We start from the raw sequence: 14800 nt of genomic DNA, 5'->3' as shown, positions 1-14800 counted from the left end.
AGAATAAATTGGTTGTGCTGAAACATTTGTAATTAAGCATGATAACCAATTACAGAAATACCTGGGGTAGTTCAGTGATTCACTCTCCCACATCAGAGGTCTCCTAATCAATTTGAAATAACCAGACGCTGCTATAGAAAATAAGCAAGATCACAGCATTTGCTAATGAGTCTCAAAAATGGATTTCACTGCATGAAAATGTTCACTGTCAGGACAAAGACTGTTTCACAATCTTGCGGGTCATTTTCATTTGCATTTGATTGCAGTAAAGTCCTTTGTTCTTTTCTTCCTTCTCACATCCTCACAACACTACAGATTTTTTTTTCTGATGATTTAGTACTTTTGTATCAGTGTGTTGTATCAAGTCCTAAAAATACACCAAAATAAAAACTTTTGTGCTGAAGTAGCTACTATCCACTTCAATTATTACTTAATTTCACTATGCTGAGTGGATTTCCTGGAATTTAAATTTGCAGGTGTATGACATTGAGAGAAATTATTTGACAGAAGTTGCAGTTGTGGAACCCGGAAAGCAGCATGAAAGCCACAGAGTGCATCACGTTCAATACCATTTAAACGCTTCTCAGCTGTTAAGCCCCAGCAACCCTCTGCAAAATTTTGAGCTACAGTGGGCGAGCATTTTGAGATCTACCAGTTGGGAAAAAATAATAATACAAAGGATAGACCTTTCAAAAGATGTGATAGCACATCATAAGACTGATAAGTTTCTGCTACCTTAACAAAAAGGAAACGTGGAAGAAGGAACACACACTTGAAAGAGCAGACAACAGGATGCTTGCTTTTCTAAAGGTAACATAACATCATCACACGTCATGTGAGACATGGATCCCTTAGTAAGTCCCATCCATAAGCCTCTTAATAATTCATAATTTATTCATACCTCTCTTAAATTTATAAATGTCCTTTCTCAAATCATAGTACAAGGGACTCTCTTCCCTCTCTCCTCTTTCTCTTCTGTCCTGTCCTATTCTACTACCATGCACTCTTTTACCCCTCTTTTCTGTCTCCCTATTCCCTACTTTCTCACTTTGCTTTGCTCTTAGCTGTTCTAGTACTCTGTGAATATTTGCAAAGCCTGCATGACTGAACCTGTTTTCTCTCCTCACATCTCCCTCAGGACCAAGGAAACATGTGCTCCAACATGAGCACCACTCAGTCATTTTCACAGTGATCCTCACCATGCCCTTTCCCTGTCACCTCTTTTAACTGAAACATTTTCACATCCACAAATAAGAAGTTTCACTCAGACAGATGCACAATTGTGGCAACAAATTTAGTTCCCAACATTTTTTTTAAGTTTTAGAACATAAGAAAATTTTATACCAAATTATTATCACAATTCTTCTTGATGAGGTATTCAAACTTCACCGGGTTAGTTAGGAAACTCTTCTTCAGACCCATTAGAAGAAAAATGATCTAATTTCATTCTTGGTAAATACAAAAGCCCTGTGTCTTTCTAAGAAGCTTTTTTACAAAATTCTTGGGTCCAAGTCTTGAAATTGTTTTAATTTCTATACAGTCAGTGCCTGACTTAAGATGGTTTAACTTATGATTTTTCAACTTTACAATGGTATGAACACAATATGCATTTAGTAGAAATGATTTTCGAATTTTGAATTTAGATCTTTACCTGGACATGTGGTAGTATCTTCTCTGGAACTGCTGGGTGGCAGCAGCAGGCCACACAGCTCCTGTGATCGTGAGAAAACAACCCACCCTCTACAGGGCATGTGTTGCTAAGCCAGAATGTTCAGCAGGTTAGGTGTGTTAAAAGCATTTCCAACTTACCCCATAAGTCTAGGAGCCTTTCTTCTTTTGTTTTCTAAGGATTTCCTTTCTCCCATCTTTGCTACCCTCCATGATACATGTGTACCTCTACATACGTGTATTAAAAACCTGTGCACATACAAGCCAATGGGAACTAGTAGAATGTTAACAATTAAATGTAAAACTATCAGCTTTGCTTGTGGTGTTATTTCTTCAGCTCTCTGCTGCTTTCTTTGTATCTTTCAAGTATCTGCCCAGTTGTCTCCTCCACAGAGACTTTGACCATCTTGGGGAAAGTTAACCTCTCCCTCCACTTTGCTAGTGTCAGTTTCCATCATACTGATCTCTTTTATATTATTAATATCTCTTGTCAGTAGGTAAAATTATTTTATTTATCTATTTGTATGTAAGTATATTTATTGTATATGCACATATGAATACGTATTTATATACCCATATATATGCGTAGGTATATACAAGAAATACACATGTGCATGAGTGGTTAGGTGTATATGTGTGTGTGACATTCCCAGGAAGCAGTCCCCGAGTTCATTGTGACTCCCTCCAGAGACAGGAAATTCAAGACCAGCCAGATCCTATGCACTGGAACCAGCTGGACCAGAGCCATGACAACTCACTAGGCCTTCATTCTCAATCATTGACTCTAATCCACATAGGCTCACACTCTACCCTGTGAACTCTCTGGAGAGTTGCAGCTTCTGTCTATGGTGTCCCAAGATCCTCCAACCTGATGCTCAGTACTTCTGTGGTGATGCTGAAGTCAGTCTTTTCCTTGTTGAAGTTTTTCTTCTTCTAGATTTAAATTAGACAACTCAATGTTCTTCTTGGAACCCATGCCCTAAGTAGCTGATTATTAAAAGTTTTTACTTTAGAGTTAGCTGAAGTTATCTCCCCTAAAACTTCTAGATATTAATGTTAATCCAACCTTTGAGACCATGCAGTTCCAGACAAACCTCTTTTCCCCCTCTGCTATTAAAAAAAAAACCTATTTTCTCTGAGTTTTCTCTAAGCATAGAAAAATATTCATTTAGCAGCATAGATTTAAGAACCTTTTATATTCTTTAGCTATATTCTGATTTGCCTATATCCCTTTGAAAATGGAGAGCCCAAAACTGTACATAGACTCCAGATAGGGTCTGACCAATGCCAAAGGGGAGTCCTTCACCTCCTTCTTTCTATTCACCAAGTAAGTCTAATTTTGCATTGACATATGTGCTGCACTAACCCAGATGACCCTTTCTGAGAATCTTCTGTATTCAGTTGCCAAGCAGGAAAGTTTGGGTTTGTTTTTAAGGTACAACTTCACATTTATTCCTATTAAATTTCATCCTGTTAAAGGAAGCTTGTCAAATTGTTTTCAGATTCTGATCCTGTCATCTAATGTATTTACTATCCACTCCAGCCTGAGGTCATTTGCAAAATCTGATAAATATACATTCCATGTATTCGTAACATCATTGGTACATGAATTTAACAAGATGTAACTAAAAGTAGAGCTCAGCAACCCACTTTTCAGCAATCAGCATCCATGGAGTAGCTCTGTATAAGGCATCACACTAGGCATCACATGGGATGTAAAGTGGTCCAGTCTACCACTTCCAGTGGGGAGGTTTGTGAGCAAAGAAAAGACATAATGAAAAAGTACTTCTGGAAGGTGAGCCTGACTGTGATGTCCACTAAGAGTTGAAGTAGCTGGAGCAGTAACTTACAACAATATTATAATATTACAAATGAGGGGGGGTGTTCATAGAGGAAATCACATCAATTTATCTTCCAAATCCCTATTAAAATTGAGCAAACCTACTAAATTTTCATATAAGCCCAAGATTGACTTTAATCAAGTCAAGAAGTATAGGTGCTCCCTCCATGGCAAGTGCTGAATAAGATGATGGAGAAGCCAAAGAGAAAACGCGACTTTCCTCTTTCTCCCTTGAGTCAATCAAAGGCCAGACACATATACACATACACACAATCAACCATAATATGAGGGATATGTTATTCTAATAATGTATTTGCAATCAGGGAACATGTCCTATAAAGTATTTATGTATGATTTATTGAATCACGAATGGGAAAAGTAAGTTTTTGGTTAACAAAATTCAGATTATTATAAGTTGGGATACTATAATCAAACATAATTTCATAGCTCTATAACATCTACATGTTGGTTCCATTTTCAGATGTTAAAAAAAGCACAAGCAAGTAGGCATGCTAATGAAGTTGTTTCCTGTTCGGTGTTGAGGACTTCTTGCTCCTCAAGTTGACCAATACTTTAAAATTTTAAGGAAAAGATAGAAGCAATTTTATACTTACAGAAATATAAACAGTAAATTGCCACCATTCTTAAGAGGAATTCAACATGAACATGGTCAATGTTTGGCTAAAAATAGGCACCTAAATGGAAATGAGCAAATACTCCCTTTTCTTGTATTATGGGTCCTTCTTGGAATCTCATCTTTTTAATGATTTGCCGTAGGCTAATTTGTCTGGAGCAAAGTTCACTTGGGATGTGCACAAAAGAACAAAAGATGTGATCACCAAGCAGGAAGCTTCTGAATACATTCCCTATGTCCATTAAGTCAAAGGCTCTGGAATGTCTGTCAAGGCAAATTGTAACTTTTACTTCCTGGGGTTTGCATTCAAAAGAGGGAAGGAAAATCAAGGGAAGGTGAGCCTTGTAGACCACAGTAAAGCAGTAACTCAGACTTGACAGCTAACAAGTAAAGGATGCCATTGAGTCACCAAGGATTCACAGACAAGCTTCTTATTACCCATGCCTTCCCAGACTATTCACTGCTTATCCACAACTACTTTCTTCTCCTGCTGCCTTTGTAAAACTAGTTGGCAGAAAGTCTCCAAATATAAGCACATCAGCATTTAAACCAGAGGACCTGAGCACTTTTCCCACTGTAACCTAAAATTCACCCTGAGGTATTTGAACATAGAATAAAGAAACTTGTTCAAATTTCAAAAAGTATTTTATTCATTTTCTTTAGTTTTGCAAGGCTGTCATTCATCTCAGGCAGGCACTTGAAATTTTTTAACTTTAATGAGCTAATTTGATAAGCATCATTAAGACCAAAAAATTTAATATAATCCAATCAAATAATTCTATAGATAGCTATTAAATGTCAAAACATTGCTAAAGAGTTTGATGCAATGGGAGAAAAAACACAAGAAACATACATTAATCTCTTTGACACTTATTGAATTTCTCTGAAATGATACACAATTATTGAACTTTTGAAGAAATATGTAATATTTATCACAAAACTTATTGCTTCCTCTATACATAACTAATCGATAATCATTTTCTTTTGACCAGATTTTGTGCTTTTTACACAATTTACAGTTAATTTTCATAGTATTATGCCATTCATCACTGACTTCTAATAAAGAAACATTTTTTGAAAGACTTCTACAGTACCAGGTACCTTTTAGGCCCTAGAGGCCTAAGTACCTAGAGGTACCCTCTTAGACCTGCAAAGGCAAAACTCAAAATTCCTTGCATTAAAGAAGTCATTCTTCTGTTGGAAAAATAAACTTAGAGAGAAGTAATAATTGTTCAATATGGCTTATGAAAAATAGAAGCAATATAAGAGTAATAAAAGCAAAGAATAATTACATATGCATAATGATGAGAAAAAAGACAGTAGGATTTATATAAACCTATTTTTGAAAATTTTAACATCAACCTGACCATTCCTGGGCATGATGCATCTTCATTTCTCCTAATCATTACTCTAAATCAATCTGGTTTATACCTTATTCCTTTTGCTCAAGCAAAAGGAATGTTGGGGAAATTAAACTTGATTCCGATTCAGCTGCCTGGATTCTCCTGTTACATTGTCATGATCTTGATAATAAGGACAATGGCCACTATGAACTAATGACCTAGACCGCAGGGATATTGGCCTCTACAACGACTCAGTCATGGTTGGGACAATTTTGGTCTCCATATATTTTATTATCATATTCTCTCTCTATATATATATTTCTGGAAGAAAGGTATAAGAGTAAACACGGGTGACTGGAAAAAGTAAAGTTATTACTATTGGAAGAAGACAGAGCAGTGGCAGGGGAGGGAGAGCTACAGCCTCGGCACTTAGAGCCTGGAAGGTTCAGTTGAAGAGGAAGCCTCACACTTGGAGCCTCTTCACAAAGGAAAATGCCCCTGTGCAACTCTCCCCAGCTGTCATAAGCATGTTACACTTACCTGACTGGCAGGGTCTGTTACCTGCACCAAGATGCTCATCAGAAACAGCAGGGATGGCCCCAGCTTCCCACCAAATTTATGTTAGTACCTCCTGATGTCTCCAGGTCAGTCTGAGTCATTCCATGGGCAGACCAATACCATCTGGTTAGTAAACAAGAAAGACTGAAATAACCATCTTCAGTCATTGCTTCCAAAAATCAAGATCTCAACTCAATGATTTAGACTGAACTGTGAACACCAGGCAGCTGGAAGGCCGCCTTGGAGCACCATCAGTCTCTCTGACTGACATGACTCCCACTGGGGGAGGCCTCGACAAGTGAAAATTGCACTTCCTTTTGTAAGGCATTACTGTGTGCCCAAGGATTATACTTCCTGTGGGGAAGCCAGACATTTACTTCCCTCCCTCCTACAAACAACCTGAATTACCCCACAGGTGTGGGCATAAGAGACCTGTAAATGTTTTTTTAAAACAAACAAACAAAACACCACTGGTGATGATCTATCCAAAGTGAGTAGAGACTTAGCCACTGGGAGGAACCTCCTGAAGGAACAACTGATATCATTTATGTGAAAGTTATGGACACTTAACTCCTGTGATGGGAGTAACTTAATTAGAAAAGTTTGTACAAACTTATCCCTGATTTAAGGGATATTAAACCTGGAATGCCTAGGTTCAAAAGACTGGTGGCTCATGCCCATAATCCTAGCTACTTGGGAGGCTAAGATCAGAAGGATCACGGTTCAAGGCCAGCCCCAGGCAAAAAATTTGCAAGACCCCATCTCAGCAGAAAAAAAGTGTGCATGGCTGTACATGCTTCTCAAACCACCAATGGTGGAAAGTTTAAAATAAGAGGATTGTGATCCTGTCCAGCCTGGGCATAAAGCAAGACCCTATACCAAACTAACCAGAGCAAAAAATGTCTGGAGGCACAACTCAAGTAGTAGAGCACATGTTTGCTTCATGTCTAGCAAACATGAAGCCCTGAGTTCAAACTCCAGTACCACTACCAAAAAAAAAAAAAAAAAGAGTGTTCAAGTGATAGGCTCCAGGACTTAGACAGCAGAATTAAGTTCACTAATGTAGGTTGGCCTCAAGTCCTATTGATCCTGACCCTTGTAAGTCAGATAAATAAGAGTGGCCAACAGATTGGAAAATGTCTTAGTCAAGGTTCTCAAACCAACAAGAATGGGTTTTATTTATACACACACATATGCATATATCTATACATATAAATGTCTTATGGAAAATATGGAGAGAGAAAAAAGAGAGACAGAGATTTATTATAAGGGATTGACTCATGCGCACACACACACGAATCTACAAAGCACTTATTTACTTAGCAAAATAATTCACATCATTGCTGCTCAATGTTTGGTCCATGGACCAACAACATTTGTATTACTTGAAATATGGTTAAAATGTATAATCTCCCCTCCCAAGTTCCTAAATAAGAATCTGCATTTTAATAAAATCCCCAATGATTTATATGCACATGAAGTTTTAAGAATCATTGTGCTGGGTTATTTAGTATTTTAATCAAATACAGACACATAGAGAAAATAAATACATATTGAAATAAATGCATATTATTTATTTGCATATACTATACTACTGTTTCTAATATATATCTAAATTATGTACCCCACATAATGGTATCAATTATAATCTCAAGCTCAAATAAAAGTAGAGGTATATGTGGTGCTTTGCACATGGTTGGTGATGAACATATGCTTAAAAGAGTAGTTAAACAGATGACCTGCGAAGTTCCAACTCAAGAACCGTGTAAGTGAGAATAGTACAGAAAAAAGAGCTTTGGACTTAAAGTCAGGCGGTGAGGATCAAAGTCAGGTATTAGTCTTCTATGTGATCCTGGGAGTCTCACTTAACATCTCTGAAACAGTTTCCCCTTCTATACTGAGTCAAGCCTTCCATACTTGTTCAGTGTTGTCTTCAGAGCCAAATACAATACTACATAGGACAGTTGCGAAGGCAAAGCAAAAGTGAGGTATTCTATACTAACCTCCATATGTAATTACATAAAAACGGGTACTGTTGGATATTCTTTGACCAGAATTTTTAAGTAAGTTGTGCCTATTTTCAGATTCCATATTCTCATATCTAGTGGTACTCAGTCATCATTGATTTCGTATAATACAAATTCATTTCAGATAAATGGAAAATATAATGAGAAAAAATATTTGAGTGGCCACTAAGAAAATACCTTGACCTAACTGCTTTACTTACATTAATCTGTTTAATTCCCCAAAACAAACCTATGAGAAGTAGCTTTTATCATGCCAGTTGAACAGTTAAGGAAACTGAGGAACACAAGATTTAAGTAACTTGCCCAGAATCACATAGCTACTAAGTGGCAAAGTCAGGGCATGGGGGAGAGTTCTCACTGGAGAGTTCAATGCTCTCACAATGCTACAAAACCTCACCACTTGCTTATTCACTCATGAAAGCTCTGTTAAACACCTACCATTAATCAGGCACTGTTTGAGGTGCCAGAAATACAGAGATGAGCAAAACATTCACTAGTGACCTCATGAGACCTACATTCTGGAGGTAGAGGGTAATTTGACAAGTAACCAAATAATTATGTAACTGAATTAGATAAAATCCTATGAAGTAATTGAATAGGATACAGTGAGAGAGAAAATAGGATTGGGTAGAGCTTATGTTAGATTTGGAAGGACTCTAAGAGGTGAAATTTAAATTGAGGTTCAAAACTGCTTTTCAGTGATTAAAAGTAGCAAGACCATAAATTCAGACATTAGCATTTTTGTGGCACATAATAATCTGCTTTTTATGAACAGGTATTAGAAAATGCCTGGAGTTTAGCAATATTATTTTGAAAATTATTTTTAAAACTATTGACTACCCATTTCATGTAAAGAATCCAAATGGGGAAATCTCCACATCCTAACCTCCTTCCCTCATCTGTCCCTCTCCTTTGCTGTAAAGATTACACGTGAACAAAAGAATCCATTTGCGTACACTGTCTTTCTACACCCTGTAGAAAGCACACTCCTCCTTCTCCCCTGTGGAGCACACCTTGCTATATAAATAAATGCATTCTATTGTCCCCCAGGAACAAAAGAGAAATTCAGCATAAAGCTACTTCCTACAAAAGAGTATTTGTCTCCTGAATGGTCATAAAGACTTTGATTTGTAAATATACAGAAGATTTCCATGTATTCCTTAATATGAGCAGTTCATGGTATTCATTTACTGTGGAATAGAAAAGAAAAAAGTCAAATATGGTTGATTGCTTTTGTCCATGGAGGAGACCATGAATTTTTTGACAACTCTTTTATCTCAGGGATCTTTAAGAGAAAAACACACAGAGAGAGAGATAAACACACAGACACAAACATGACTGTATGCACTTAACACATACATATGTTGGGTTGTATGACATATATTGTTTTATCTTACTCATCTTTCTACAGTTATGAAAATTCTGAGACCATGGAAAGGATGGTGATGTGAAGAAGTCTTAGTTATTTCTTTGTCTACTCATCTGTTAAAAAAAATAAAATTTCCCACCAAGTAAATGAACTTGAGAGAATACTGTTGCCTTTAAAGGTGTAAACATTGTTCTGGTGGGGAGGTGCTGGAGAAACCACACGAGGACGAGGGGCAAAGCGTTTTCCTTTGAAACAACATATTCACACAAAAATAAATATATAATACAGAATTATATGAATATATTTATATATTCATATACATCCTGTGGGTATATGTGTGTGAATATCTATATGCAGCTGGTATCTAACTTACAGTGGGCTTCAACATGATATAAAACCAGATGCACTCAGTACAAACCATACTTCAAATTTTCATTTTTGATCTTTTTCTGAATTCACAATATGAGACACAATAGGTATATTTTTTCTGATTCTGGGGTTTGAACCCAAGAACCCAGTGCTTGCTCTGCAAACGCTTTACTCCCTGAGCCATGCCCTCAGCTGATTTTGCTTTAGTTATTTTTCAGATAGGGTCTCACTTTTTGCCTTGAACAGCAATCCTCCTATCTATGCATCCCACGTAGCTTGAATTACAGGTTCTAATCACCCTGTCCCAGCATATTTGTGAGATGGGATTCTGGCTAAGTTTTTGCCTGGGTTGACCTCGAACTTCAAACCTCCCAATCTCCACCTTCTGAGCAGCTGAGATTACAGCTAGGCGCAACGTGCCTGGCCCACAATGCTCTGTCTTGATGCCACAGCAGCCCCCAGCTCCCCATCAGCCACAGAATTACAAGGGCAAACAATAAATGCCCTACAGTGTCCTGTGTTGTTAACGAATGATGTCCTCTAGGCTTGATGCATTAAATGCGTTTTCAAGACATGATACATTCAGCCTGTGAGAGGTTATCAGGATGTAACCCATTTAAGTCTAGGAGCATCTGTATGCATATACATGAACGGTCATGTATGCTTAAGCACAGGAATGAGTCCTAAGAAATACATCATTAGACAATTTTGTTGTTGTGCAAACATCATAGAGTGTCACTAGGCAATATAGTCTTAAGGAGTTACTATCATGTGTACAGTCCACCGTTGAATGAAAAGTTGCTGTGCAATACATAAATATGTAAATGAAATTTAAAGAAATGGTTTTGTTTCCCTTTTCCCATACAGTTCCTGTCACATAGTCATCACCCTGGCTAGCCTTAATCTTATGAGTTGAAAGTTTTTACTTAAAACCTTAATTTTCAAGAGAGAATTTTTAACTGGCTATTTTTAGAGCAGTTCATAGGGTTCATGCTACCCTAAAATATAGCAAGCTAGCATTTGAAAAAACAGCAGAAGCAGAAAGATTTCTCTATCCTTATCCTGTGAAGTGAACCACAAAAGATATCTCTCATCTTCCTCTAAGAAAGGATATGAGACCTTCATTTGAGAGGTGTCCATATTGTACCCAGAGGAAAGAAATGTCCTATGGGACACAAGAAAGAATTTGGACAAACAGACCTTGCCAAGTTTATTACCATTAGGACATCTCTTTGGCTTTCCAATCATAGTTCTGCATAACCATCCATAAAAATATTCTGTTTCTCTGTTTCTTTGAACCTGCACTTCTGAAAGCTTCTGTACCATGTAAAAACTTACATTAAATGTGTATGCTTTTCTCTTATTGATCAGTCTACTGTTACAGGGGTCTCAGCCATGAACCCAGCAATGGATAAGAAGGTTTAGGTTTACAAAAAACTGAACAGAAAAATAGAATTCTTGTGTACCTCTCCCCCTGCCTATGTTCCCCTATTACTAACATCTTGCATTAGTGTGGTACATTTATTACAATTAATGAGCCAATATTGATACACTGTCACTGATTAAATTTCATGGTTTATATTAGAATTCACTCTTTCTGTTGTACATTCTGATGTCACATGTCTCCCATTATGTATCATGCAGAATAGTTTACTGTCCTAAATATACCCTAAACTCCATCTACCCATCCTGCTCCCTCACCCCTTTTCCTCATCCTTGGAAGCCACTAACCTTTTCTTTTCAGTAGCTAGGCCTTCCTCAGAATGATGCTTATTTGGAACCATATAGTGCACAGCCTTTTCAGACCGGCTTCTTCACTTAGTCACATGCATCCCAAGTTCCTCTAGATTTTCATGGCTTGCTGGCTCATTTCCTGTACTGTAATGTTCTTGGCGTGGGCATACTAAGTTTACTTATTCATTCACCTGCTGAAGAACACCTTTACTGCTTACACATTCTAAACATCGTGAATAAAACTGCAGAAGAAAGAATTTTTAGAAGTCTGTCTCTACTTTTACCTTTCTCGGGATCTAATTTTCTAGAAAACTCAACCTTCTGGAAATTCTTCTGGCATGTGCTCTTAAACCGTACTTTTACAGAACACAAACATTTATTTTAACCAGGCCTGGTGGCTCATGTCTGCAATCTCAGCTACTCAGGCAGTGGAGATAGGGAAGATAGCTGTTTGAGGTAAGCCTGACAAAAAAGTTAGTGAGACCCCCCCATTTCAACCAACAGCGGGGCATGCTAGTGCATATCTTTTATCACAGCTACAAAGCAAGCATAGAAGAGGAATATGGTGAGGCAAGCCTGGCAAAAGCAAGATCTGTCCCAAAAATAAGTAAAGAAAAACAGAGATGAGGGCATAGCTCAAGCGAAAAAGTGTCAGCCCAGCAAGCATGAGGCATGAGTTCAAACTTCAGTACCACAAAAAAAATAATAATTCTTAATTTTGAACTAATCCTGAGGAATTTGAGTATAAACTCAATCATTTCTATCTAAATGTTACTAAATGCCTGAGAAACTTACTTCTTTCCTCTCAGGCAATTTATAATGATGTTCCATAAACAAAAAAAATCTATTTACACATATGCTCACATGTCACATGTATGTAAAATGGTTTTGTTGGCAAAGGAGAAAGGCATTTTTCTCTAAAATTCTATTTTGAAAAACTAAAATATACACAAATGATCACACTCAAATTGTCACGTTTCCACAAATTAATACATCAATGTATAAGGTCAGAATTTAAGCTAACAATTCTGTGTAATTAAAGTTTCCTTTAAATCTATCGACAACCTCAATTTCTTGTTTGTTCAAGAAAGTTCAGACTAAGTCCCCATTATCCACTATTGACAGCTGTCAATCAGACAACATTTTAGCTTCTAAGTTTTATATTGATTTTAAAACCAATATCGGGGTACTAAAAATATGTTCTAAATTTAGCTGACAAACAACTTCTTGCCCAATGAACATGAAACAAGAAAAGAGGAGCCCAGTTACCGAGAAGCACAGGAATGTGGGTGTCACACACCTTGGCTCACTGTCTGACCACACCACAAACAGAGCAGCTTCTGCACTCCTGACTGTGTGTCTCTTCCAAACGCCTGATGCATTCAGGTCCCTTAGTGCTGAGCAAACCTGGGTCAGCAGGCTCAGAGCTGCCCCTTTGCACTACATCACCCCCAGCGCCTCCACAGAGCATCAAGTGGCTTAGCTTCCGTGTGTCACCAAGCTGCTCTGTACATACACCTGAGCCTGGATCTAAATGCTGCCATGAGCTGTTTCTATCACACTGCTTTTTGCTTAAAGCAGCATCTGCAACGTTTCATTACTAAATCACATGTAAATCATTGTATCCCAAGTCCACATGGTAGTATAACTTTAATGTCATTCAAACAATTTTGTGCCTTTTCCTACTATCGATTTCCAGCCAGAAACACTGTCCTACTTCCACAGCTGACATCAAGAAGCTTCCTGCCTAGAATCTGAATTACCACTATTAAATCTCATGAACCTACCCCAAAGTACTCACTGTTAAGTGGCCAGCTTTCGCTTCCACATAGAAAACTCATGCACAAACATGAATATGCCTTGCTTTTTTGACTTCACTTTTGTTAGTTCTCTCTCTCTCTCTCTCTCTCTCTCTCTCTCTATATATATATATATATATATATATATATATATCTTTCTCTCTCTCCCTCTCTGATATCAATTATAAAATAGGTTGTAAGGGTCATTTTCCTTGTAACTTTTCCTAAACAGCAGGTGAGCTCTTTTAAGACTTGTCCTGCCACACGGTGAGTGCTGTCCTTTAGCATTCTCCACTCTCCACCTCTTTTCAGTACAAAGTTGTTTAGAGAATGTCAAGAACAAACATTACATTTTATTTTATGAAGGCCAGAAGGTGCTGAAGAATCAAAATTGAAGAATTTTGAATAACAGATTGGCAAGTTTTAGAGCACCATTTTAAAGAAATTCATAAAAATTCATAATACCTTCTAAGTTTCATTACTTAGTATTGGACAAACACCATATTCATTTACTGTCACTAATCTCTTAAATTAAGATTTTACTATATGAGAACAAAAGTGTTTCTCAGAAGAAATGAAAACAGAAAGTTGTGACATTAACAGAAGAGAAGTTCACATGCAATCTGGAAATGAAATATCTCCCATGTGGGAGATATTTTGATGTCATAACTATAAAGTGAGATACTAGTTATGGTAAAAAATTACTTAAATATGAAGGTATAAATGTCTACTTTGGCGTATGCTGCATAAAAATAAAGAAGAAACCCATTTCAAAAGCCTATACCTGAGAAAATTTACATGAAAGACAGAAAGAGGAAGCAGAATAGTAAAGAGAAAGTGGTTTCAAAGCAATTTTGTACTTTAGAGATTAAATTCTTCCTCTAAAAAAAAAACCACAAGGCAAATTCTCATGCTGTCTTATAAAAATATAAGCAGAGAGTATAAGTTTGCATTTTAATAATTGGAACTTTTGCCACACTTCTTCATTTGAGGGGGCCAGGAGTCCTCCCTCTTCTTGATTCAAATGCCAGTTTGACAGCATGAACTATTAAAATTATTTACAGAAGAAATTTGAATCTATAAATGTGCAAGAAAAAAGAGGTGATGCTATCATGGTTAAAATCTTCACAAATTATTAAAACAATGAATTTTTTAAAAGCCTAATATTTTTAAAATTATTTTTCCAATTCACAAAGCTGATATTTATCGAGGGTTATTTTATGGTCAGCACTACATGGTTAACCAGAAAAGGAGTGAAAGGCAAATAGCTCTGAAATTAAGCATTAGTGACAGGAAGGCAAACATTCTATCAACAGAAATTGAATGATCACACTTTGCTTTTACATAGATCCAATATGAAGCATCCTTCAAAATCACATTAGTGCGTCAAACAGTCCCAATGGCCAGATATGAACCCCAGGCAATGCCCTAATGGTCGTCCTGCCTTACCCTCAGTGGA

The 14800-nt window shown here is 37.1% G+C and overlaps 1 long non-coding RNA gene across 1 annotated transcript in view; it reads right to left on the bottom strand.

The window, feature by feature from the left end:
- Positions 1-5039: 5039 nt before the first annotated feature.
- LOC141424225 (uncharacterized) overlaps positions 5040-14800 on the bottom strand; it is a 29599-nt gene continuing 19838 nt past the window's right edge. Inside the window, exon 3 of the long non-coding RNA XR_012449210.1 lies at positions 5040-6166. This is a non-coding gene — a long non-coding RNA (uncharacterized lncRNA). The remainder of the gene's footprint in view (positions 6167-14800) is intronic.

The sequence above is a fragment of the Castor canadensis genome, chromosome 6 (genome assembly GCF_047511655.1).
Source record: "Castor canadensis chromosome 6, mCasCan1.hap1v2, whole genome shotgun sequence".
In the NCBI taxonomy this organism is placed as follows: domain Eukaryota; kingdom Metazoa; phylum Chordata; class Mammalia; order Rodentia; family Castoridae; genus Castor; species Castor canadensis.
The sequence above is the reverse complement of the archived record's forward strand: the minus strand, read 5'-3'. Positions and strand labels throughout refer to the sequence as shown.